This window comes from Anser cygnoides, chromosome 2 (assembly GCF_040182565.1).
Source record: "Anser cygnoides isolate HZ-2024a breed goose chromosome 2, Taihu_goose_T2T_genome, whole genome shotgun sequence".
Taxonomy (NCBI): Eukaryota; Metazoa; Chordata; class Aves; order Anseriformes; family Anatidae; genus Anser; species Anser cygnoides.
In genome coordinates this window covers 94,735,713-94,760,291 of record NC_089874.1, presented here as the reverse complement: position 1 = coordinate 94,760,291, position 24,579 = coordinate 94,735,713, and the positions used below count along the sequence as shown (strand labels likewise).

Below are 24,579 nucleotides of genomic sequence, written 5' to 3'. Positions count from 1 at the left end.
AAAATGCGGAAGCTCAGTTATGTGGCTGAAAAGTCTTAGAGGTAAAAGATAAAACATGAACTGTAATTTGTGAGCTGAATGAATCAAATGTAAATATCTCAAACAGGTTCCCAAGCCGTGCTTTAACCACAAGTTTGAAAAGCTGCTTTTTTCAGGTGCAGTCAGCAGAAAAAAGACCATTTGGTGACTACAAGGGATAAATCACAGATAGGTTTGCAAAGGAACTGACCTTGTGATAGCAGGAGTCCTTTTCGGTAAAATAAAATAAAAAATAAGCCTAATGGAACCTTAGTAAACAGGCAGCTGCAGGAGACTTAACCTAGTAGAGATGCCTCTTCCACAGCCTCCTAGAAGTACAATCCCTATGCTGTCTGATCAATACCTGCCTGAAAATATCAACTTTCTGCCATTCATACAAAAGTGCTCAAGGCCAAAATATTAATTATTAAGAACACCTAGTGCCTTTTGAAATCTTCGGGCTTTCATAGCATTGTATACACATTACAGGTGATAACTTGATCTAGATCCTGTATCAGAGAACAGAACGGTGTTAGAGATCAAAATACTCCCAAGTAATAATTTTGCCCCATTCAAGATATTTATTTTTAGTTTTATTTTGGTTTTGTTGTGTTTTTTTTTTGTTTGTTTTCTTTTTCCCTTGATTTCAGTGGTTGTGACTTCACCTGTAAGAGTGTAATGATTGCAACCATTAGAATACAATGGAATCTAACTTAAATAATTTTTACTATAATTATTACTGCTAGACTTCAGTCAATCTTCTGGATATTTTTTTTAAAAAACGTTCCCGTCTCTGGGTATAACATTAAGGTTTCAGACTGCAAGTAATTTCTTTTTTTCTTTTTTTTTTTTAATCTTTTCAGTGTCAAACTGCTTTGCCTGTCTTTTGAAATGAGATCATGCTACAGTTACATTTATCCACCCAAAGAAGAAGAAAAAAAAAGAAATTAACATTCTTTGGTATCAAGAAGCCTAGTGAAACTCATAATCCCCTTGGTAAGATATAGTTTCTATGGAAGAATGTGAGTTGGAGACTTTCCTAGATGCAATGGTCATTTCACATTTATGCACAAAATGGAATTTACCCATATCAGTCCTTGTGACAGTATTTCAACATTTATTTTAGGAAAATTAACAACAAAGAACCATCTCCCTGATGCATTAACAGATGCACTATATACAAATTAGGGAAGGATAAACAAACGTATGTGAACATTCAGTATTATCCCCTACTGTAGGAACATGATAAATTTTACAACATGGAAAAGGAATGGGTTAGCAATTCCACTAAATATTAGGTAACAGAAGGATCCTGTCTAGAGATAAAATAAAACAGAATGTGGTTCACAGATTGAGCAACTTTAACAGAGTAACTGTTATATTATACATCATATTAGTTCAGTAGTAAACAGATCTTTTTACAAAGCTCCTACTAGAATTCCTTTTGTTTTATTTTTCCCCTGGGTTCCCCTGTAAGGACAACATTACTAAAAGGATAAACCCAAACTGTATAAAACACATTTTCCTCATCGGATTTGGACCACGACAAGTACAAATGTCCTGAATTAAAGCTTTCTGTTGAATTGCAACTTGCAAAACTCCCTGTTTATTTTCCTGTTGGACATGTATCTTCTACACATATGTGAGATGTGAGTCTCATCCCATCTGCATTAACCCTCGTTAAGGTGTAGCAGCAAGCTCCACAACTGCAGAACTGCTGGAGGACGGGACCAGCTGCTCTTTTGTCTCAGCAGCCCCGGGGAGGGACAACCTTCAGCTGAGAGTCCTGCACCGCTCTTCAGCAAACTCATGTTGCAGGTGTCAGCACTGAGCAGCAACATAAACCCACTAGGGAGATGGGTGGCTGAGAGCCCAAAACGAATGGGATACCGGGACAGATTTTGAGAAACATCCCCCACCTTCACTGTCTCACCTCCTGGTCTTCATCAGAGTGCGCTGGTATGGCCTCCTCTGAAATGAACAAACAGGCCACAAACCTGCACTTCTGGCTATGGTGCTCCTGAGATAAGTGTGCATATTTACATAAATGATGTGTTCTTAAATTTCTGTCTTTCCTGCGCAAATATAAAGGCTTGAAATTAGTACCTCCTTCCTGAGCAGAAACTATCAGCTCAGTGTTTTACAAATTCACATATACACACTACTTAAAATGTGCAAGCTGATTTTGGAGGGTAAGAGTGTATGGCATGGAACAGGGGAAATATCAGCATTTCTGAAAATTATTTCACAGGTTTCATTGGCTATTCTTCATGCCATTACTTTTACTCTCCACAGACCTATAGTCATCTTTCTTTGTCATTCTAGGCTGCTCACAGATGTCACAAACAATTTATTTAGCATTCTACAATGATTTCAACAGTGCATATACACATCTGACAATTTCAATATGAATACCAAGGAAATGTTATATTGCATTTTGTAGACCAATATAGAATGAAAACAAATACTTCGTTTCCATAAAATTAAAAAAGGTATTCAAGCTAAAGTATTACTGTTGTATTCACAAAGTATAGCAAAACTGCCCAATGAAAACAGCAGGTTGCAAAACTAATCAAAACAGTTGCAATGAATTACAGCACTTGGGAAAGAATAAAAAAGGTTTCTTAAGAACATTTAAACATATAGTTATTAGTATCATTTCTTCTTTTTGGTAATTTGATCATTTAAAATCATTGAATAGTGCTAGATTACAGTTCTGAAGAACAAACACACCACCCTCAGCAAGGTTTTTCCATTTGTTTCCAGCTTCTGTTCTTTTCAGAGTCAATTTTTCAATATTTCATATCTCCAACTCCAGTCATTATTCAGGGGCACCATTAATATAGCCAGTGATAAAACCGATTAGAAAAAGTGGGCAGGGTGGGTAAATACATTAGGAGTGAATGAGAGAAGCCATGGGGAACCAAGCCGCTTTTGTTATACATGCCATGGGAGCTAGGACCATACACCAGGGAGGATCTTATATAGCCAGCTCACATTAATGCAGCATTAGTGGCTAATGGACGTGGAACAGGATAAATCCATATGGTAATGGCACTGAAAAGGGAAAGGAGGGAGTAATAAGAAAACAAAAATCATAAAAAGGAACAATCACCTCCTCTCAAACAACTTTAAACCTCAATCCATCTTCTGCTGAAGCAGACTGACTTGCCACTAGTTTTGATGGGAGAAGCACTGGCCTAATTATTGGCATCTAGCATATTTACAGTATATTGCATAACCCTCCGTAATGCAGTCCCAGAAAAAATGCCTGCCCTCCTCCCCCCCCCCCAAAAAAAAACCAACAAAAAAAAACCACAACACAACAAACCAAAAAACATCTCAAAAAAGGGCTTCTGTTAGTGCCTAGCATACAAAATCCAGCCCAGTTCTCGTGTTGTCAAAAAGGCAATTGCCAAAGCCCCTGGTTCAACAGTCAATCTTTCCTTCACATTCCTCCTTTCCACAACAAATACCTGGAATACTCTCACATCTAGGGAGTCTGCTGCCATGTGAAAAGACACATTAACAGAACCTGTTGCATGGTGTTTTCTTGGGCACTTAAGTGCTATTTTGCTCATTCAGGCCTGATGACCCAATACTTATTGATATACCTGGATGAACATGACTACTTCTAAGCTTAAAAGTTTAGCAAATGTGGAATTATTGGCAGGACTGAGGCAGTCCAGGCTTTTCCTTTGCTCCTCCTTGGTCAAAAAGTTAATTTTTTCATTTTCTCACAAATCATTATCTGCCAAAATGGAGTTTCAGTGCATGAAATTTGCAGGATAATTTCTAAAGGAAAAAAAAAAAGATTTCAAAATATAAAGAGAAGTGCATTTTCAGTGTGTTCCCAGGGAACACAAGAGCTATTGTTTACAACAGCACTCAAGAGTGGAAAGGCCTGATATTTAATTTCCAGAGTGCAGTAAAAGACTTGAGTGCCACCTACAAGCACTTAGGATCCTGAATCAACTGAAATCCTACCTGTTCTACCTTAGGAAAGCTTGGAGGCAGAGCATTTCTGTCTATGGTTTCATAACATCACCCTGAAATCCCACAGATAATTTGTATGATTCCTAAAGGTAGTGGCTTCATGGCATTAACAGGAACAAGGGCATGCCTTTCACTGTAGCATTGCACTAAATGCAATAGTGAAGCAGAGAGAGGACAGAAAAAGGAGGTCATGCCGTTCCATTTTTGCCGGGATGAAGAGGAGCACTACTACTTCATGCCACGAAGAACTCTCCTTTTAGCCAAGGAGTTTTGCTGAGCACTCTGTTTCTCCCATTTAACTAATCCCTTGTCTTGACAGATAGACAGCAGAGTTTTCCTTTTTATTGCATCTGCCAAAAAGCAGACAGGAAATTTCCCTTAAAGGCTTGAGATGGCACCAGAGAAAGGGGTTCTCAGTCCTGTGCAGTCCCAGTACCTTATGAAAGGTAAATGGTGGCATGCAGCCCCTTGGTTCTTCTGTCTCCCAGGGACTAGGAGCCTGCCTGTCCTACTAAGTCCCATAGATGGCTGGAAAAAAACCTGTTGCTCACATAAGAGAACAAAATCAAGCCACACCCAACACGAAAAATATGCATCTGATTTATTACAGAACTTTAAAATATTCGGAGGTGGGATTTTAACTCATGCCTGCCGAAACTGCCCACAGTGATGCAGCAACACGGAACTTCTTGTATCAAGGGAATGGAAAGTTTGTTGGACTGGGACGTGCCTTTGGCTTAGGGGTTTGTAAAAACTGACATGATAAAATGTAAACAGTACTTATGAAGTAAGCATAAAGAATCCAATACTTCTAGCAATGACTAGAGAAGATGATAAAACCAGTATGATGGAACACCACAATGTCAGAACTATCAGGGACTTGTAACACCATCTGCTAGTAGTACTGACTGATGGCTAACCCATACAAAGCTGTTATCTTCATGTGCTTTGGAGAGGCGGGAAAGCTCTTATTTTGGAAAGGTTTCTGCAGAAAGAGCAGCAGGTTATTCACAATGTTTAAGGAATTTGTTATGTTTTCCTGAAGTGGAGCTGTATCACCTGCCTGGGTACAGAAACACATGGCTACCTCCACCAACATGGCTGGACTCTGAGATGTACCAAGGATGATGATCTATGGCGTCTATAAATATGTTCACCACTGTTCTCCTGTCCTGCCCAGTACCTTTTACTGCTGAATCTTTCTCCTTTTGCCCTCTAATCAGTGCCCAGTTTGGCAGAAACTGAAAATGAATCTGTGCTTTGTTTTAGTGATAAAAAGGTAGGTGATAACAGACACTTCCATCTGATTCTCACCCACTGAGACAGCATTAAACTTTCTTCAGCTGAAAATCACATTTCCTGTACTGACATCATACCCACCATATTCTGAGACCTTCCGTCAAAATGCAACTGACCCACACAACCAGAACATAAGTATTTCAGCTCTTCAGTTTTCATGACACACTTTAAAATGACTTTTTTTCTTGACACAGTTCCGTGGCATGCTAAAGGAGCAAAAGCTTGGTCCATCAAGCTAAAGCCACCACCATGTGGGCTAGATTTATGAGTAGCCTACTCAACTACTCTACAGGAAAAGTGAATTGCAGGAAAGGAGACTCTCTCCCACAGTAACTGTATTTGGAGAGGTTCCTTGGGTGGCTGCTAGCTGCCCCCCTTCCGTCCCCCCATTCGGGGAACGGTGGCAGCAGTTGTGGCACTGATTTCTATGAGAAGATCTGGTGCAGACACACTTTTGCTTTAAATGAGCCTTCCGAGTGTCAGAAAAATCTGCACTGAGCCCCACAAATTCCTCACTTGCTGAAAATGGAGTTTTGACCCTGAACAGAGTTCTGTGCTTTTGTGACGAGGCTGCATTGACTATTCAAACTAGCTATTTAAAATGCACTGTAGTATCTCTACACAACACTAAAATCTATAGCACAGATGTGTACTCAGGCCTTCACAAAGATCAAACACTTTGTAACAGGTAAAGCTCCTCAACAGAAACCTTTTTCTTTTTTTTTTTTTTTTTACCTGTGAAAAAAATAATTATTTAAAATAATTTAAAAACACACAAGATTATAGACCTAATATTATTGTTTTATACTTGAAGCAAACAAGGGGCACTTGTCATCCTTACTCTTGAAGGTAGCCGAGAAAATCTGAAAAAAATAAGATAAAGAAACATGGTGGGGACTCACATGATTTTCTCAAGAATAAGCAACACTTTAAAAAAAAAAAAATATGACACATGGAAAAATATACACAGCACGCGAGATTTTCCACTACCCCTCAGTTTTTATGCTACTGTAATGCTAGAAGCTAGTGAGATATTCCTGAGCTATGTTGGCCTGATTGAACTCAGCATTAGGTGAGTTCAATAAATAAATTAAATAAGCATAAATAAATGATAAAGTGAGAAAATCTGTTCTGTCTATTTAAAATAACAGAATGTACTTATTTTCATATTCAAAATCAAATTAAATAACTAACAAAGCCTTATGTTTCAACAGTACGCAATAAATACTTTAGCACGTCAGTGCTCTTGACTGAGCAAATTAACTATTTTTTAAAGTGTGCTTGCTAAACAAGCCAAGAAATGTATAATTTTGATTAAAAATATATTGAAAATGGTGGTACAGAGTTGGTTGAATGGAGAATTTCAATACCCACTCATTTTAATAAGCAGTATTTTAAACAGATCTTCTAGTCTGCTGCAAGGGGAAGACAACATCAACAACAGACTTGGGTGGAGCAGGACTTCCTGGTAAGACTACAGATTAAAAGCATGAGCACTCAGTGTCGAACATTTGTCTTGTCTAATAATGACTTCAATAAGCACTACTTAATATGTGAAATGATGTGTTATAACACATTGGTGCTTTTTCCGTAATCTAAACATAAAAGCACAGCCTGGCCATGGAAAAGGATGTCAGTGGTTGCCTCCATCCTTTATCAGTTGCAGTTCTGATATTTATAATTTCCATACACTATTTCTTTAAATGGTCTACTCCAATTACAGCTACTAATGATGTCTTTCTCTACAAGATCTGCACGTCTATGAAAGATAGCCTGATAAGGAGCTGGGGCTGAGATAAGGCTGCAAACAGATTGTTTCCTGCTTCACCAATATGCTCCCATATGTTGGTCCTTTCTCTCAGGAACTGCACTGGATCTTACACATCCCCCGGGAGTACTTCATGCACTAATCTGTGTAAAACTAGGTGATTCCTTTATGTTTAGTCCCTCTGAAACTATGTATGTCTAATAAAGCACTTAACTCTAGTTGTTCGGCCTGGGAACCAACACACATTAGCAAAGCTTTTGTTTTCTGTGCCTCTGGGGTATCTGCTGTGTAGGCAGACAAGTAACAGTGCCAGGGTGATGAAAGAGAAGAAATAATGAAGAAAATTTCCTGGATGCACTATTTTTGCTAAGACATTTATTTATAGTGGTCTAAAGGCTGAGCTAAATCACAAATTATCTGATATACGCAGGACTTGAAGACGTGGGGCTGCAGTACCATCCCCTGTGATTAATGGCAGGGTACCGAGTTGTTTCTCAGAATGAATGCTGTGGTTGCTCTGAGAAAGGAAACATCATCTCCTTTTTCCATGCTTTTGCATTTCCTTGCTGTCTTGTCCCACTCACACTCAAATGTGTTAGGCATGCAGTAGGAAATATGAAGTTGAAACTCTTAATGAGATGGGCAGGAATTGAAGCCTTTAATTCAAGATGGGCAGGAAGGCAATTCAAAGTCAGGTTTAAAATAGAAAGGGCATTGATTCCTTCAGAGTGGAAGCATTCTTGCGACTATAACAGAGATTGCTCTGGTTTGAACAAACCTTACTGCTAAGGAGCCAAATGATGCCATTGGTTTTAAAGCAGACTCCCTAGTGAGACCAATGGAGAGTTCTGCTTAAAAAACAGTGGTACGACATGGCAAAGATATTTAATAGAAGGAGTTTTCCCATCTAAATGCCCTGGTGGGGTGTTTCTGGAAGGTACCAGCAGTTGAAAAATAAATGAGGCGGAGTGTAGGAGCAGAACAGAAAGCTGCTGACTGGCCTGGGAAGTGAGGTGTTTCCGAGCAGTTGTGCAGCAGCTTTCAAGCTGCGCGCGTGTGCTGCCAGCGTAACCCACCTCGCTTCAGGACAGAAGATCGCTTGCGAGTGGTGTACGGTGGCAGCTGCTGAATACGAATACAGGGGCTGCGGTGTAAATAAGAAGGAGCAGCACAGCACTGGGCTGTTTGCTATTCTGATAATAAAACTGGTGATTTGGAGCAGCTCCGAAGTCCCGGACGCACAGATTAGTGATGAGGAAGACAACAGGGTAACAACTGAGCAGATGAGGTTGTTGTAGTAAAAACATATAGCCTCTCACACAGGTCTGTAATTCATCACCTGGATCAGTGGCACCTCCAAGGCACCACACAAGGAACGGGGAAGAAAAAAAGAACAAAAGAAAGAAAGGGGGAGGGTTCTCCCTCAGCTGTTCTCTCTCCATGGCTAATGGAGACGGAGATGCTTCAGAGGACTGTTCAGGGCACTCAGCTAAGGTTGCACCCTGCAGGATGGCCCAGGAGCACAGGTCAGTGTAATTGAAACAGTGTAAAATGCCCTGCCCTAATTCTCCTTCTTCCAAAGAGAAGGGAAGGGAGAGAGATGTAGCCTTCCACTCTTTCATCAGAAGCTCTGCTCTCTTTCAAGAGTTGCTATGGAAAACAGTGATCGAAAAGAAAAGGAAATTGTTACTATGAATCCAGCTTCTGAAAAGACCTCTGGCTGTTTTCCTGGACAATATGCCACACCGAACTACTACTACAACTACACAGCACAAGTAAAGCACGAAGGAAGACAAGAATGCCACTGACCTTTGTGTCTCTAGATACAGCAGTGATGTTACCGTGATCCTTATGCATTCACCTTGACACTACATAACACTTCCAAAGTAGCAAAAAGACAAAGAGATAATTTTTCAAGGTGTAAAATAAATTTTAGACTTCCTTAAACAACATAAAAAATATCTAATAGAAATTTTTGTGGTGATTTTTAAAATATATGTGGAATCAGATTTTCAAGCTTTTTTTTCTGTAACAGGGGTGGCTAGATACGTGTTTTTGCTAAAAACAGTTGAAATTACAATGGGCATCAGAGAAAAAATCACGAAGCATAGCAATACTATGTTGGTTTACAGGACTTAAGCACCAGTGTTTTTCATCAGGAAAGTGGGAGAACAAACAGAATGCAGAACATTTACAGAAGCTACAGAAAGGGAAATGGTAGCACAATGAGTAAAAAACATTCAGAATATAACAGACACAATAAGCCATTTTACATGGGCCAAATATGCTTAAAAATTCAGTATGATTCAGTTAAACAAAATGTTTTGAATTATAATGATATTATTTTCTTCCTCCCAGTATGTCATTGGTGGGTTGAAGAAAGAACAGAAAAAAAGCAATTTCTGTCTGAGCTGATGTGTTGTTTTTTTTTTTTTTCTTTGCAATTTTCAGGTTGGAAACTGAACTCAAAAGAGGATCTTTTATCATAGCTTTCTAGTCAGTGGCCAAGAAGGAGACCTCCAAAGGTAGCTGCTTTTGACTCTGTTGTATTTCTTCACCTTTCCTTATCTTCTGCTCTTCAATGCATACAACAAAGAGAGTATTCAGCCCTTACACTGGTAGAAAACATGCTTTTGAATTTCAGGATATAGAATATCATTTATGTCATTATTCTCAGTGTTTCTTTTACAAGATAACTTAATGATTCAGAGAATCTGTTCCACTATATGTCACAAAAAGTAATATTAGCTATGCTTGTTTGTGGTACATTAGGTTGTTATCTTACTGGATGTGCCTAATTCAGAATCAGATTGCTGCCCCTTGGGAATTCCACAGATCTCTTTTAAACATAACAAAATAAGTAGGAATACTTCTTAAATCAGAATCAATTCAGTAGAACATATATCTGAGGCTAAGGCTATCTCTGGAAACTTTTTTACTTGCTTTTAATTTTATCTGCCCCAACTTTCCTTAGGAGTACTAAACAGTTTTCATACTTAACCTCATATTGAAACATACAGTTTACGACAAGGCTGTGTTCAGCTTATTCCAGAAAGCAAATACACACTGGACTATTACGGAGGCAAGTAAGTGAAGAACTAGCTGGAGCATATATAGGTCTTCTTGCTGCATGGTTTTGAAGAAAACATTAAAAAGCATTTTAAATCATACCCCCTGATGCCAGTGTAGTGACGGCTGTTTGAATTTGCAGAAATCTTGGAAGAACTTTATTGAAATCTGAATGTCCTAAATTCTCTTAATAGATGCTAACTCAGATGTTACTGATGTAAAGCAACTCCTTCTCTCATACAAGATTCATACAATGAGGAAAGAAAAACAAGAATGGCAAAATATTCATACACACACATAGAGCGCTGACTTCTCTTTTCTTTAAATGTGCCTCTTCACAAAGTAGCAGTATCATGAGTAATAGTACTGCGAAAGATTACTGTTTCTCCATATTTTCCTTGTTACTTATATAGGTGATTTTAAATTGTGGCTCTATCATCATGACAGCATTTTTCCTCACATATACAGAATGCAAATCTCATTTTGTACCATCATCCATCCTTTTCCCTTTCTTTTTTTTTTTTCCCCCCCAAAATAATCGTTTCCTCTTTGTCACACCTGCTGGGATTGTAACTCCCAAGAGAATGAGTATAATTACCTTAATTATTAAGGTTTTTAACAGAAAACAGTTTCAGAATTTGAGCCATCCTTCTGAAATGCTTTTTAGTTGGGGATCACAGCATCTAACAGATAACACAACATTAACGAATTATTTTCCCCTTCTGAGGTAGCTTTAAGTGAAATTGCTACGGCCCTCTTGGACTAAATGAAGTCTTTTTGATCTACTAACATTACTTAAAAGCTGGTTCATATCAAGAGTTTTCGTTTGTTTGTTTTCTCAGATAGTAGTCAAAAACAGGGGTATACAGCATTGTTATAGGGTTAGTATAGCTCCTGAATAAATATTTACTTGCTTCCAACATACAGATGGAAAAGAATAAATAACTAGGCATCCAGGAAGAGGGAAGAGAGAAAAAATAAATAAGTTACAAAGTAGAAGAGGAGGAGGAAGAAGAGGAAGAAGAATAAAGTTTAAAAAGGGGAGGGAGGAAGATTTTATTTTGGTTAAAAAAAAAAAAAACATTTAGAAACTGCAACGAACAAACAAGTCCATGGCAAAGGACCAAGGCAGATACAAACCCTGATATAGCAATAACTGGACAAAATGATCTGCTCAACCCTATAACATCTGGCTGATGAACAGACCAACTTCTTTTTGTTAACACAACAGGGCTCCTACTATTGGTACTTCAATCATGCCCAACGCCAAATTATTTCTTCAGTAGAAACAACCAACCACTGTTTGGATTGATCAGTGAGTAAAATACTTACAGACCATGAATGGCACATGTCAATAGAACACACCACGGGAACCTGAACTACATTCGTAATTTCCGTGTGAAGCTGGTAGACCATAATCATGATAGAGGCAAGCATAAATTTTGAAGCTGGTATTCCCGAATCGAATGCTATAAATAGAGATTCTACTGATTCCCAAAATCAGAAACATTCATTCTTCTTTAATAATTGTAAATGTGATAAACCAACATACTAAAACTTATTTTGGGCCATTTAGAACTTTCTTCAAAAAATACACCAACTGAAATGTGTTATTCATCATGATTATCCATATGTAGTCTTCAGAGTTCAAAATAAAACAAAAAAGTAAAAATGGAAAAAGCCTACATAGATTTTGAAAATTGTGATGGGTTCATTTTTAGGGAGAACTTTTCTAAGAACTGGTTCTGTTAACACACTTGAAATGTTATGGCATACAACACAGAAAACTAAAAAGACCTCAAGAACTAAAAAGTCTAAAGACCTTCTGGGATGTTAGTTCCCAAGATAACGGCTTCTACAAACATAATAAAACTAGCTCTTTTACTCTGCTCCTGTTGGAAGGCTTTTCCAGAAACCCATTCATCTGACAAGTAACAATCTCTAATTTTGTCTCCTGTTCATACCCAATTTTTCTTTGGGTATGAACCACTTTTTTAAGCATCTTGGATTTTTACATTCTTGATGCTACAATACAGAATAATAATGTCTGCCCTCAGCCTGTGTTTTTCTAGAGTAAGAAGCTAGAATATTTAAGTCTCTTCACTGAAAATAGCTCTTTTTTATTCTGCCACTCAGCCTAATATCTCTCTCAGATGAATTCAGATCTTTTTATGTGGCCCTAAATGCATAACCCTGCTATTCTCACTGTTAAATTCCATTCCACTGACATTACTTCACCCCTTAAGGTGAGACTATTTTCCTCCTATATTGTGATCTTTCTTTTTGTTGTTAATTTCAGCAAATATACAGTAACAGGCCATTTATTTTTTCTCTATATATTATTTTATTTTTGCTAAGGTCACTAATAAAAATATAGTAGGTTACAAGATTAGAACTTTCTTTAGTAACTCCTGGCATGGTTTTAAGAGGAATTTATTTCTGCCGGGAAAAATTAAAAAAGCATGTAGGTGCTTGCTAGAACTTTTAGCAATACTCTGATACTTAACTTGGGCTATGTTCTGTGACTGTGGTACACCTTAGAGCTTTTGGATTCCCATTATGGGCCTGCCAGCTTCTTTAGGTACTCAAATACCTTTACAGTCTGACTTGTTGCAACTTGAAGTTTCTGCACCAACAAATTTTAGAGATTCATCTACTACAGACCTAAACTCTGCAAACTCAGTGATCACCAATCTGTTTAAAAATCTGATCCTGAACATCTAGAAAACCTTCTTTGTCTGAATATTTTATAAAATCCTTTTTGCTATGCATTCCTATATAGGATATTAAATTTTCTTCATCACTAGTATGCTTCATAACCTGGTCATCCAAGACTTAACACGTACAGTTTTCAAGTGATTAGCCTGTACTATAGCATGCAGCCACCAGAAATATGAAAATTAGTTTTCTCTTTAACAATATACTTCTTCTAAACAGAAAGCCTTTCCCTGAAGATTGCAGCATGCAATCTTCATAGATTGCATGGAGGACTATGACAGCTTCTACCCTTTAGCAACAAGAGTCCTGACCCCACAGGGACAGAGCATAAAATACAGCATGTCTTCAAGAGGTGGAAGAATAAGCCTTTTCCTCCCTCTTCTTTCCTGTAGGTTCTCAGAATTTTCATGTAAGAGAGTCCCCCTTCCTTTTAGGAATCAGAATGACACATCAGCCTTTGACTTGCTAGATGGATTTTAGATGAACGTGAAAGACAGCTAATTTTTTGACCCAGCAAACACGTATTTTTCTTTTATTAAGAAAGAAATTAACTGAACATTCAAGATTTAGTGTTCAGATGAACAATGCCTAGATCTGTCTCAACCAGCAGACAGCACTGCAACAGGAGGGTAAGAGGGGCCCCATGACAGGAAAATGAATAGTCTATCTATCCAAAACCCAAAGAGAAAACACTCAAAGACTGAAATAGGAGAATTTACATTCCTATCAGTTTTTTCTTGTCAGTACTATTCTAACTTTGACGGTCATATTTCCATAAATGCATGAATCTTCTGTGAAGACTGTTAAGGCCCTAGCTTCTACTAAAACCTGAGACTGTGATAAAGCATTGCCTTTTCACTAGCTTTGAATCTGCCACGTTACAATTAAATGTTTCATACATTTTTGTTCATCATCTATTCTTCACTTCAAGATCTCTGTGATTGTGACACAGACTTTTGAAATTTAATGTATTTTTTTATGCTATTTCGTTTTTTTTTTTTTTTTTTTTCTGTTCATGGCTAAGTGCGCTTTTCAGTATGCTGACAAAGTGCACTCTTGGAATTATGCCATCTTTATGTTTACATGAAAGCTTTATTCAAAGGCTCACTATCAGGTAACATGAGAAGGCTAGATAGCTACTCTTCCATTTGGCAAAGTGAGTTTCTTTGGCTTTTCATCTGGCTGATAAACCAAAATGGTTTGGCCCCAGACAGCTCTTGGATGGGAAGAGCTATTACTATGAGGGTGCTTGCACTTGCGTTACAGTAATGGCATTCGTTTTTCATAACAAGCCTTCAGCACCCTTCAAGGGAGGAATGAAGAATGCTTCTTCTATTTAATCTTATCTCTGCGTTATTTTGTTGGCCACAACTTCAACTGATTGGTACTTGAGAGCATGGCAGTGGTGGGAGGGGGAGTAGCAGACAAAGGGAGTGTCTATTCCATTTTCCACTCTGTACTGACTTTGGTCTGCCATTGTGTTAGGATGCTTGTAATTTCATTTGCAAAACACTGACAAAGCCACAAAATGCCTCTGTTATGAAGCAAAAAAAAAAAAAAAGGAAAAAAAATCTTACAAAAAATCTTATTTGCTCATATAGTTTCTACAGAAAATGTACTCTTACATTGTGTTTATGGTTTTGGTTATTTTTTTTTTCTCCTGACAAGCCAGTGCTCTGTAATGTTATGTACTTGACCTGCATTTTATTCTTACTTCTGTTGTGTCACCCCTAGAAGTATTACAGTTAAAAAAAAATAAAAAATCAGTACCAAGCAAGCATACCAAACTGATATAGGCTTTAATCTTTTCTGCTCACACAAGTAAGGGAAAGTTGTGTCTGACCAGGGCCTTAATAGAGGCCCTCAAAGGAAGAAAAGGAAAAGAGTTGTATGTGCCATCATTATGCATCCCAAAAGAGATGTTCTTTGCTCTGCAGATTCTCCTTGCAGTTTTGAGGAGACTGCTTTTTCTTTGCCTCTCTGTTTCTTCATTAAAAAAAATAATAAACAAATAAACCTGATGTTTTCCTCTTCCAATTTTTAATGAAAAAATAATAGATCACACAAATAGCACGTGGGAATCAGTAAGTTAACAATACCTGCAGCAGCTCTGACTCAGCTATGCTGGAGGATTGCCAAATGAACTTCAGCTACCTAGTTCAGATTGATAATAAGGTTCCTCTGTGGCCAGTGGAAATACATAGGCTCCTCCAGCAGATACAGAACATTTTGTATGGAGCTTCTCTCTCTTTTTTTTCCAGTGACTACAGAGATAACCTACATGTATACAGTGGCAATGCTCTTCTTTCTGTATATGTATTACAACAGCACTTTCCTTACAACTCAATTCCCACTGATCATCGCTACTCTTGTGTGGTAGCTTTCATAAAGGACTTCATGCCCTGGTGATCAAGGAGCCTCCCTCCAACATGTCAGCAAGGTAACTCCTGAAAGGCAACCGGTCTTTGATATCACTGAAAGGAAAAGGATACTGACTTGCCACCAGCCTGCCCCTATTTCATGATTTAAAAGAGAAGCAAAACAAAAAGTCTTGGGCTCAATCTGTTTATGCCTCAAGCTCAAAGGAGCCTACAGCTCTGAGGAAGCTGGAAAGTTAAGAAAAACATCTGATTAAAGCTGCAGAGACCATGATTTGGTGCCTAATTTTAAGATCAGTATATTTCTAGCAAATAAAAGAACTCCTGGGAGCCTGGCTTCTTTGTATATTTACATACATTAACTACAGCCATTAACTAGATGCTTAATTTTGAATTTGGAGGCTACCACAGGAACCGGATTCCAAATCTGCTGGACAGCAAACTGCTTCTGCGTTTCTAATTCCCTTTCTAGAGCTCTGTAAACATGTGCAAAAGTGGGCGATATAACAATTATGTTATCCAAACAAAATACTGAACACATGTAAATGAGCTCTGCCAGGACAGTAGGCAAAACATTTGAAAACCCAGAGCTTAAAATGTAATAGCACAACTGTCATTTATAAAAGCAATTTTCATTTGCTATCATTATCTATAGTTACTTGCCAACAGTCACTTGATAAAAATCTGACGTACTAATGTAAACATAGCTTCATTTAGAAAATCTAGCAAGTTATTAACCCTAAGCAATATATGCTTATCTTTGCTGGTGATGCTGTCAGTGTTTAATTTCCTGTAGATCATAAATTCAATAGAGAGTTGACAGCGCTGCCCAGAGTAAGTAGAGGGAAAACTTCCCTTTTTAATATCTCATCCTATTGATCATTTTCTTTTACTAGTGAAGTTCTCTGTAGGCCATTCGGACAGTAAGATCATTCCTGAAAGTGTCAAGAGGCATATGATTCAGTGTCTCTCTTGTAAAAATAAAGGGTGGAAGGAAGGGGAAAAGCTTTTCCTTTCTGTCATTTCCCTTCTCAGATTCCTTGAGTTTTCCAGTACTGTTTTTCCTCTTGAGTCCTACATTCTTCTGAAGGATTTATCTATTTATGAAACAATTTTCTCTGAGAAATCTGCATACTAATATAATTTCTCCTTCACTACAAAGAATTCAATGCAATATTTTTATTTGCTTTATTCAAACTAGTATCCAATCACTTCTACTCTGCATATGTTAATGGCCCCTTTGATAACCTCATGTAAAACCTGATCCAGTTCTCAAATAATCAGATGTCTACCACCAAGATGGGGAACAATCTGGACAGTTGGTGCTTGAGCAAAAGTCTATGGAGGAGAACAGAAGTCTCTCTATTGACTCAGCCCCCACCAAGGGATGAGCAACTTCATATACAACATGTGCTCCGCCAGAATATGGGAGAATGGTCCATATGTCTAGCACTTTTGTGCTGGAGATCTTGAAATTGGCATATGGCTTAATGGAGAGTAGATTCAGGTTTTGAACAAAGTTATTTATGCATAACCTGTAAAGTCTGGACCCTTCAGAACAAATAGCTTAACAGTAACTTATACAAGACATTTAGACTAAACAATGTGCATCAGCCCTCTCAAACTCAAATTCAACTGGGAACCGTCTGGCTGCTTTTGATTTGACAAATCTGTCAGCAAAAAGAAGCATCAAATTAAAAATCCTGTGTTCAGGGACATCAGAAGTATTGTCACATTCCTACAGGGCTATGTTTATAAACCTCTGAATAGTTTATATTTAGCAATATATGTAGTTTTAAAATTTATATAAAACAGCTGCAGCTGTATATTTTAGCATTCAGCAGCATACAATAAGATCTCAGATTTTAGAGGCTCTGTCACATTAATGCTTAGCATCTCTAACATTCAAAGGCTTGCAGTTAAAGTTCTGTCTTGACTGCATCTGGCAGCTGTTCTCAGCGGGCAAGGTAGCACCATGTAGCCTTATTAGCCATGTTCTATTTTCTCTGTGCTATGTAGGTCTCTGAAATTAGAATATTGGTGGACATTCATTGAGAGAAAGTTCAGACTGCTTGCTAGTTTGCAACATAAGTCTACAGACCTGGGGAGAAAAATGTTTATTATAAGCTTCAGTGGCAAGTAAGCAGTGTTTAATCAAGAGCAGTTCTTACTGCATCATCCCAGTGTTATTAGTAGCAACAAAACTTTTAGATAGGATCAAGATTTTCACTGCAAGAACAGAACTGCTATAATGATCCAACCTAAGGAGAATATCCTGCAGGGAATCCCAGATCTGCTTCTGGAGCTATGTTTATGCTGTAATCTTACCTTTGAGTGGAACCAGAATCATCAGAACATCCTTTTCATGTGAATGAGCACCATGACTATACTTTGAATACAAAGTAACTGGTTCTTACGAATTCAGAGCAATCAACAGGATGTCTGGTCATAACAAGCAATGTACTGGTTATCTTTGCATGGATCTTGCATGGGTCTAGCCTTTCCAGTTCTACAACTGGTGTACATTGACTAATTACAAAATACCACGCTGATTAGAAAATATTGATGAATATTACCCAAACATGCAGATTAATAATAATAATAATAAAAAATTAAAAATGCCACCTCTTTTATTTTTCCTGTCAGAACAAACAAAGCAAATGTGCAACTGATCCATGCCTATCTGAGAACCAGACAACCTAAAAAACAAACAAACAAACAAAAAAAAACTTCCTTGGCAAAAAGATGTAGTGAGAGGTCTTCAGAGTGTTGGGTTTTTTCCTCCAAAAATTACTTCAACATGAGCTACGTCTTATTAAAAAAGGGAAGTTTCAAGAGTTAGTCTAGAGAGGAAGAACTCAATTCCAGATTTCCAAAAGGCTCTTTAAGTAAGAAGGTCAAATGCTATTTATATTACTAAACTGCTGCAGTTGGGAAATGAAAATCATAAACCTCGTTGCTGCTATAGATGGGGGTGGGGGAATTATCCATTTAGAAATGCTTCTTGTAAACAAGTGCATTTGTTTAGGCACTACAGATCTAGGGTTGCTGTTTTCAAAGGAACAGCGGAGCAAAGGGACTATGCTCTATGGGAACTCACCAGCTTGGAAACGGTTGCGAAGCTGCCTGGAAATGAAGGACAGGGTATGTCAGCCAGGGAAATGTCTTTCTCTAAGGACTCTTCAGTAACAAAAAAACCTACCATACAGAACTGAAAAAAAATGATTGTGTAATCCCTATTCACCATTACTCCTATTCATCTGCCCATGATGATGGTGGATTGTGTGTATCACCCTTCTCAGCAACTCATCACAGATGGCTGGTTATGAAAGAGCTCTGTTCACTGCTGCGAGCTCCACTGTCCTCTGAATCATGAATGAAGACAACAAGCAGCTTTGAAATCCCAGAAGCTAGAAAAGATAACCTCTAGCATAACAGATCACAAGGGCAGAGATTTACTGCCAAAGCAACAGAAATGTGCAGAAAGAGTGATACAAATTAGGGTAGGACTGATGCTGCCCTTTGGTTTGTAAGGAAAGGTCATATCCTTCATTTTTTAAACTGATAGTTTAGGAGATATCTTGCTGCATGGCAGTTTGTTTTGTTTTATGGTAGGTTTTTTCCTGTGTTGTTTTTAAGACTGCAAGGTATGAAAAATGGAAGAGTTACATAAGGAACGACATCTTATCATGGCTCCTATAGTATTTCTGATAAAAAGATTTTAAAACCTAAATGAGTCATGAAAACCTAGAAGGAACCATCTACATTAATACAGAACAACTGAATAGTTCCTGCCAAAAATAAAATAAAAGTAAAAATAATAAAGTCTTCCATGAGCTGTAACAGATGTTTTTAGGACAACAAACTTAGCTGACCATAGTTAAAAGAAAACAACACCCATCCATACCCATGATAAACAGTAGGTCAGGATTACTGTCATCTCTTACTATCTGGTCGTTTTGTATTTCTCTTCACCCACACTATGCATAAAGTCACCAATACTCTACAATGCTCTTTACAAACAATTATTTTGTAGACTGTATGAATAATACAAGCTGAAATAAAAAAAAAAAATTATTAATAAAATAAGACCTAAGTAAATCGCTGCATTCTAATTGAATTTTTGTGCACCACGTTCTCTACTTGGTGGCACATGCTTCCACTTCTTTAGCTTACGTACATTTTTCAAAAATGACACAGACAAAGAATTACAAGAATTTTCCTTATCTTAATTTAAAGAATTAATCTTTAAAAAAGAATTCTGAACCAGCAGTTTAACAACTGAAGAGTCTGCAAGTCAGAACACAGAAGTCCATCCAACTACCAGTAAAAACAATCTAAGCTACTACCGCTTTATGGGCTTCAGGTAAAACTACAGCTTGACATTCTAGGGAATTCTTTGCTCCTTAATCACCAAAAAAGAACCAAATCTCATCCTATCCAAGAAGTTTGTCCTTTAATTAAATCAATATTGTCTTTATTAATTGATTAAAGAGAAAAAAGGTTACTCTTTCCATAAAAATGCTGACTCTCCATCCTAATAATGATTCATCTTTTTAATGTCAACCCATCAACTGATTAGCATTGATTTTTGGCACCACTGAACACAAGCTAAAAATACTATCTTTAAACTTATGCAAAAATCAGCAAGGTATATTACTATTGTTGTGATATTTTATTTTTTTTAAAGTAGCATGAGCTATCTGTTCCCCCCTTCCAGGCTGTCTTTGCCACACAAGGCCTGAAGTACGTCTGTAGCTTAGGTGTAAACAGTAACAAAGATGATATTACACAAGAGACTACCTGGGAGCACTGTGTGGATTCTTGTGTCACTTGCATTTTGAAAGCATATATTCAAATAAGACTATTTTCATACTCTCCTACCTTCTTCCAAGATGGGCCACTGAGATGGAAATGTCCCTGACAGAAATGTGGGTTTCTGCCCATCCAATTACCTAAATAAACATATTGAAATGTAAATAAAATCTTTTGGTATGTTTTGAGGAAAAAAAAAAAAAAAGAATCAGTACATTCTGAGTCTTCCTTTTAGGACTTTGGTATCACAAAAATAGCAGTGAAAACCTAGTAAGGCTTGGATGAGGAATGTTGCTTACTGAGCACAATGGCTGATTTGTCTAAGGGTGCTAAAAAGAAGCAAAATATTGCAGAAATCCTTGACAGACTCAGGGGCAAGACAAGGTTTTTAACAGAGCAGTCAGTATTTCTGCTATTATAGCCTCTCAGCATGCTCCCTCTGCTTATCCTTGGGCTTCAAGACTGCCGCACAGCTTCAGCTTACTCCACAAAGGCTTGTGTGAGGCAGCAATTAAGTGACTCATGGAAAATATCAGCAAAAGATACAGAAGATATGGGTTCAAAAATGGAAATCCTCGGTCACCAAGATAATATGTTTTTTTCCATGCCCTTACATGGCCAAAATACCACGAACTAATTGCTTTCTGAAATGTTTGAGAACATCTAAATTAAATATTTATTTCTACCTTCACATTGTACCTTCCAGTGATGTCTGTTTGTGTGCCTGGGGCTGTCTAGGGCAATATTACACTTGAGTAAGCATCACACCTTGCTCCGAAGGCCAGCCATCCTGAGCCACTGGGACACATTTGCAACCCACATGCAGAACTGAAAACGTGGCCTCTGCCTACCTCAGGCTCACGTTTGATGGATTTACTAAAATACATCTTGAGTGAAGGCTATCATCAGGAAGCAAACTACCCTGAGTAACCTTGGCCTGTTCCTTGAAGGCTTTTAATGCCAGGACCAGAAGACCAACGGCCATGATTTCTGTGTATTACCCAGCAGCTCTGGACTTCGCGCATAGGCAAGATGAGCAGACCCAGATCACAGGTCAGTGGCCAGCCAGGACCAAGTCAACTAGTAGCAGGCCTTCCCAGCATCACACATGCAAGAAACAGCCCTCACCACCATGGATGGTACCCTTCAGGAGAGTTAAGGGTCAGTTAAGGTGGTTCTGACCACCTGGTCAGAAGGCGGCTGAGGCTTGGGCATGCATCTCCACACCTCTTTGAAGAGGCTTCTTCATAACCGTATTTGATGAACCGCACTTATCTGGCTGATCTGCTTTAGAGAGGCTGGTCTGCATCTCACATAGGCATTTCTACGAGCTAGGCATTGAACTGGAGCTCCTAGGATCTTATTAGAGCTCTTCTACATATATTTTGCAAATTCAATATTTACATATTAGAAACAAAACAAAACATTTTTTCTCATGAATGCAAAAGCATCACAACAGGAACACACATTGCTTCCTGCTGCTGTATGAAATATCTCCTTAAGTGCTTTGAAATACAGTCAGTCTAGCCATGTAATGACAACTTTATGAAATCATCATAAAGGATGACTTCTCACAAGAGAGATTTGAAAGCAAACTAGCTCCAAATTTTACATATTTCATAAATAATCCATGGTGTTTTTTTTTTTTTTAACTGATTCTGGCTGATATTTTTAGATAAATCTAATAAACTTTAATGGCCCTCATCTTGGTATTAAATTGGTCTCAGTACTAAATGAAGCTGAATTCATAACCTGTTTTCGCATTAGATCAGCAGAGGTTTCCAGCTCCTCCTTCTCGTCTATTATTAGAAAATCTCTTTGTCATGCACAAAGACAGAAAGTTTGACAAAATTTAGCTTATGTGATGCACCTAAGCAATCTACTGAGAAGATCTTATGCAAAGTTATTAGTCACTGTCTGTAAATAACACTTTTTATTTCATATCCAGCTTAATCTTGGTCTTCCTAATTAAAACAAAAATAAATTATTTGCTGGTGTTTTTAATGTCACATTTTGAAGACAGCTCCAGTTATTGTGCTATTTACAGTTGTAGTTCTAATTGTGACTTGACTGTAATGCCTTTGTAACTTTTGCAAATTGCCATGCTATGTATGCTAATTATCTGTTAAAGACATAATAGCCCTTAAGTACCTTCCCTTCATAGGTATAGAAATGCTAAATCTTTCTTTTACTTCCTCCGCCTCCAAGTCATTTATTTGAATTTTAAAAGCACTTTATCTTTTCAAAACATTTAACTCCAATAATATAATATTCACTTTATGTTTTATGATAAAAAACTTTTCTTTGAAACACAATGAATCCCAGTAAAAGTGGTACAAACACAACTGTACAACAGTATATCTTGGTACAAAGGTAGTGGTACAAAGTCGTACAAAGGAAAACCGTTCAAGTTTTTGCTAGATAGTATCTTAAAAAGACCTTTCTGCTGTACAACTCTTTAGTCTCCACTTCACACAACAAAAGAAATCCAAAGATCTTCTGAGCACCCTCACTCAACTTTCATGCAGATTGTGGTGACGTTACCTCTAGCACACAGCAAAGTTGGTTTCACATAGAATGAAACAGATGAACTAAAAGTTTAGCAAATATGGATTTATCTTCTATTTCTAGTGAGGAATGTGCTGAAGAGATAGCTAGAGCACCTAGCTCCTCTATTCACCAAAATAAATTGGCCACTACTCTTGAGTGCATACAATGCTCTTGAATAGCACTTGAAAATACCATATGATGTTTTTACACTACACAGCAATTTGTACTTACTAGTTTAAAGGTCACTATGTCTAAAGAAGACAAGCTCATACATTAGTTCTAAAAAATGCTGGTAAAGTAGCTATTTACTGAAGTTCTGTGAACCAGCGTGTTCTTTGCAAGCACTTAAGAAACGTCTTCTTCCCATGCTACTATACATAATCAATTATCCACTGTGGGAGCAATGTGCATGCCTGAAATGAAAAACGTCTCTGAACACGGATTTCACAGTAAAGACAGCAATGCAGCGAAGTGGACAGAAAGTTGCTGAACAGAACATACAAAATTTCTCATACAAAATGAATCTAAAGGTCATTTTGCAAGACTGTAACCAGGACAAAAAATACAAGTCTTTTTTCTCCAGTTTTCATGCTCAGTTCAAAAGCTCCTTCCAGTGTTTTACTTCCAGATTAGGTTCTATGTGTTTCTTTAAATATCCTACAAGACATAATGAAAGACAACCTCTTAAAACCAAACCAATTTACTGTAACGCAAAAGATTTATCATAAAGACTGTGCTCAGTATACAGTGACAGCAACCATTTTTCCAAGATACCTTTTTTGTGCATTCCTACAAGAACAATTAATTCCTCAGCAAAAATTCACACCTTAAACACTCAAACACCAGGCTGTATCACAGAAACCTTTGTGTACGAACACAAAACAAAAAATCTCTCAACAGTATAAAACAATTAGTGACTAGCCAACATCAGAACTGAGCTGTTCCTTGCAAGACATACCAGTCATTACTTATCTCAGTCACTTGGTAACAGATCTTACAGGAAAAGCAAGACAGGAAAAGCAAAGCTCTACTAAATCTCTTATATAGCCCCCAGAAGATGTCAATACAAGATTTTCCCCTACAATTGTTTTGATCCTGAAAGAGATTAGGTGCAGCACACACACAAAAAGAACAAGGCTGCTACTTTTCAGTGCAATGTGACAGTACCACTAAGGCTGGACATCAGGCACAGCAGGATGTTGAAACCACTTGCACATTCAGTCCCTTGCAATCTGGAGAGCAAAGCAAATGAGCTGCGGTAGGCTACTGGCAATTAGTGGTGCTTCTGCATCTCAAGAGATACTAGCTGAAGTGCAATTCTGAACACGAGTCCTTCTCAGGCCCCCTGGGAACTGAACGGATGATACCGATTTCCAAGGATTTTATACTCTGGCTTTGCTCCAAATTAGAGCAAAACCGAAACACTTCAAATAATCTTGGAAGGAAAATTCCATAGCTGTTTTGTTTGTTTATTTTTTATTGTTTGCACTTATTTCTAGAGAAATCAAAATAGATAAAAAAAAAAGAATTATTTCAAAACTAAGAATGAAAAAAGATGTATTCCAAAACATTAAAATGTGCTCTGTCTGACAGTCTTTTTTCTTCCTTTTTTTTTTTTTTTTGAAACAGAAGTCTACTGCAGTTGACCTGCTTTTGTGAAGTATTTTGATTTCAACAGAACTGCATTTTCCAGGAGAGCTTTCACACCCCCAAAATTTGTAGATTTCTTCCATCTGTCTCTCACTTAGTCAAAATATACATTTCAAATGTTACTCATTTTTTATCTTCAGCTCATAAAACAGCCTTTGTCGTTCCCCAGCTCATTCCCATTTTTCCATCATCCACTGCCAATCTGTTTATTTCTCACCATGTGAAAGTGCACAGGTCCAGGGTCTGCCAGAGGCAGTTTTGATGTCACACCACACCTTGGCCCAATTAACACATAGCACATTTACAGTTCCGCAAACT

General features: G+C 37.7%; 1 protein-coding gene across 16 annotated transcripts in view; it reads right to left on the bottom strand.

Moving 5' to 3' along the window:
- The window catches only part of LOC106045020 (poly(rC)-binding protein 3-like), a 514,073-nt gene that overhangs the window by 457,294 nt on the left and 32,200 nt on the right, over positions 1-24,579 (bottom strand). The window lies entirely within an intron of this gene.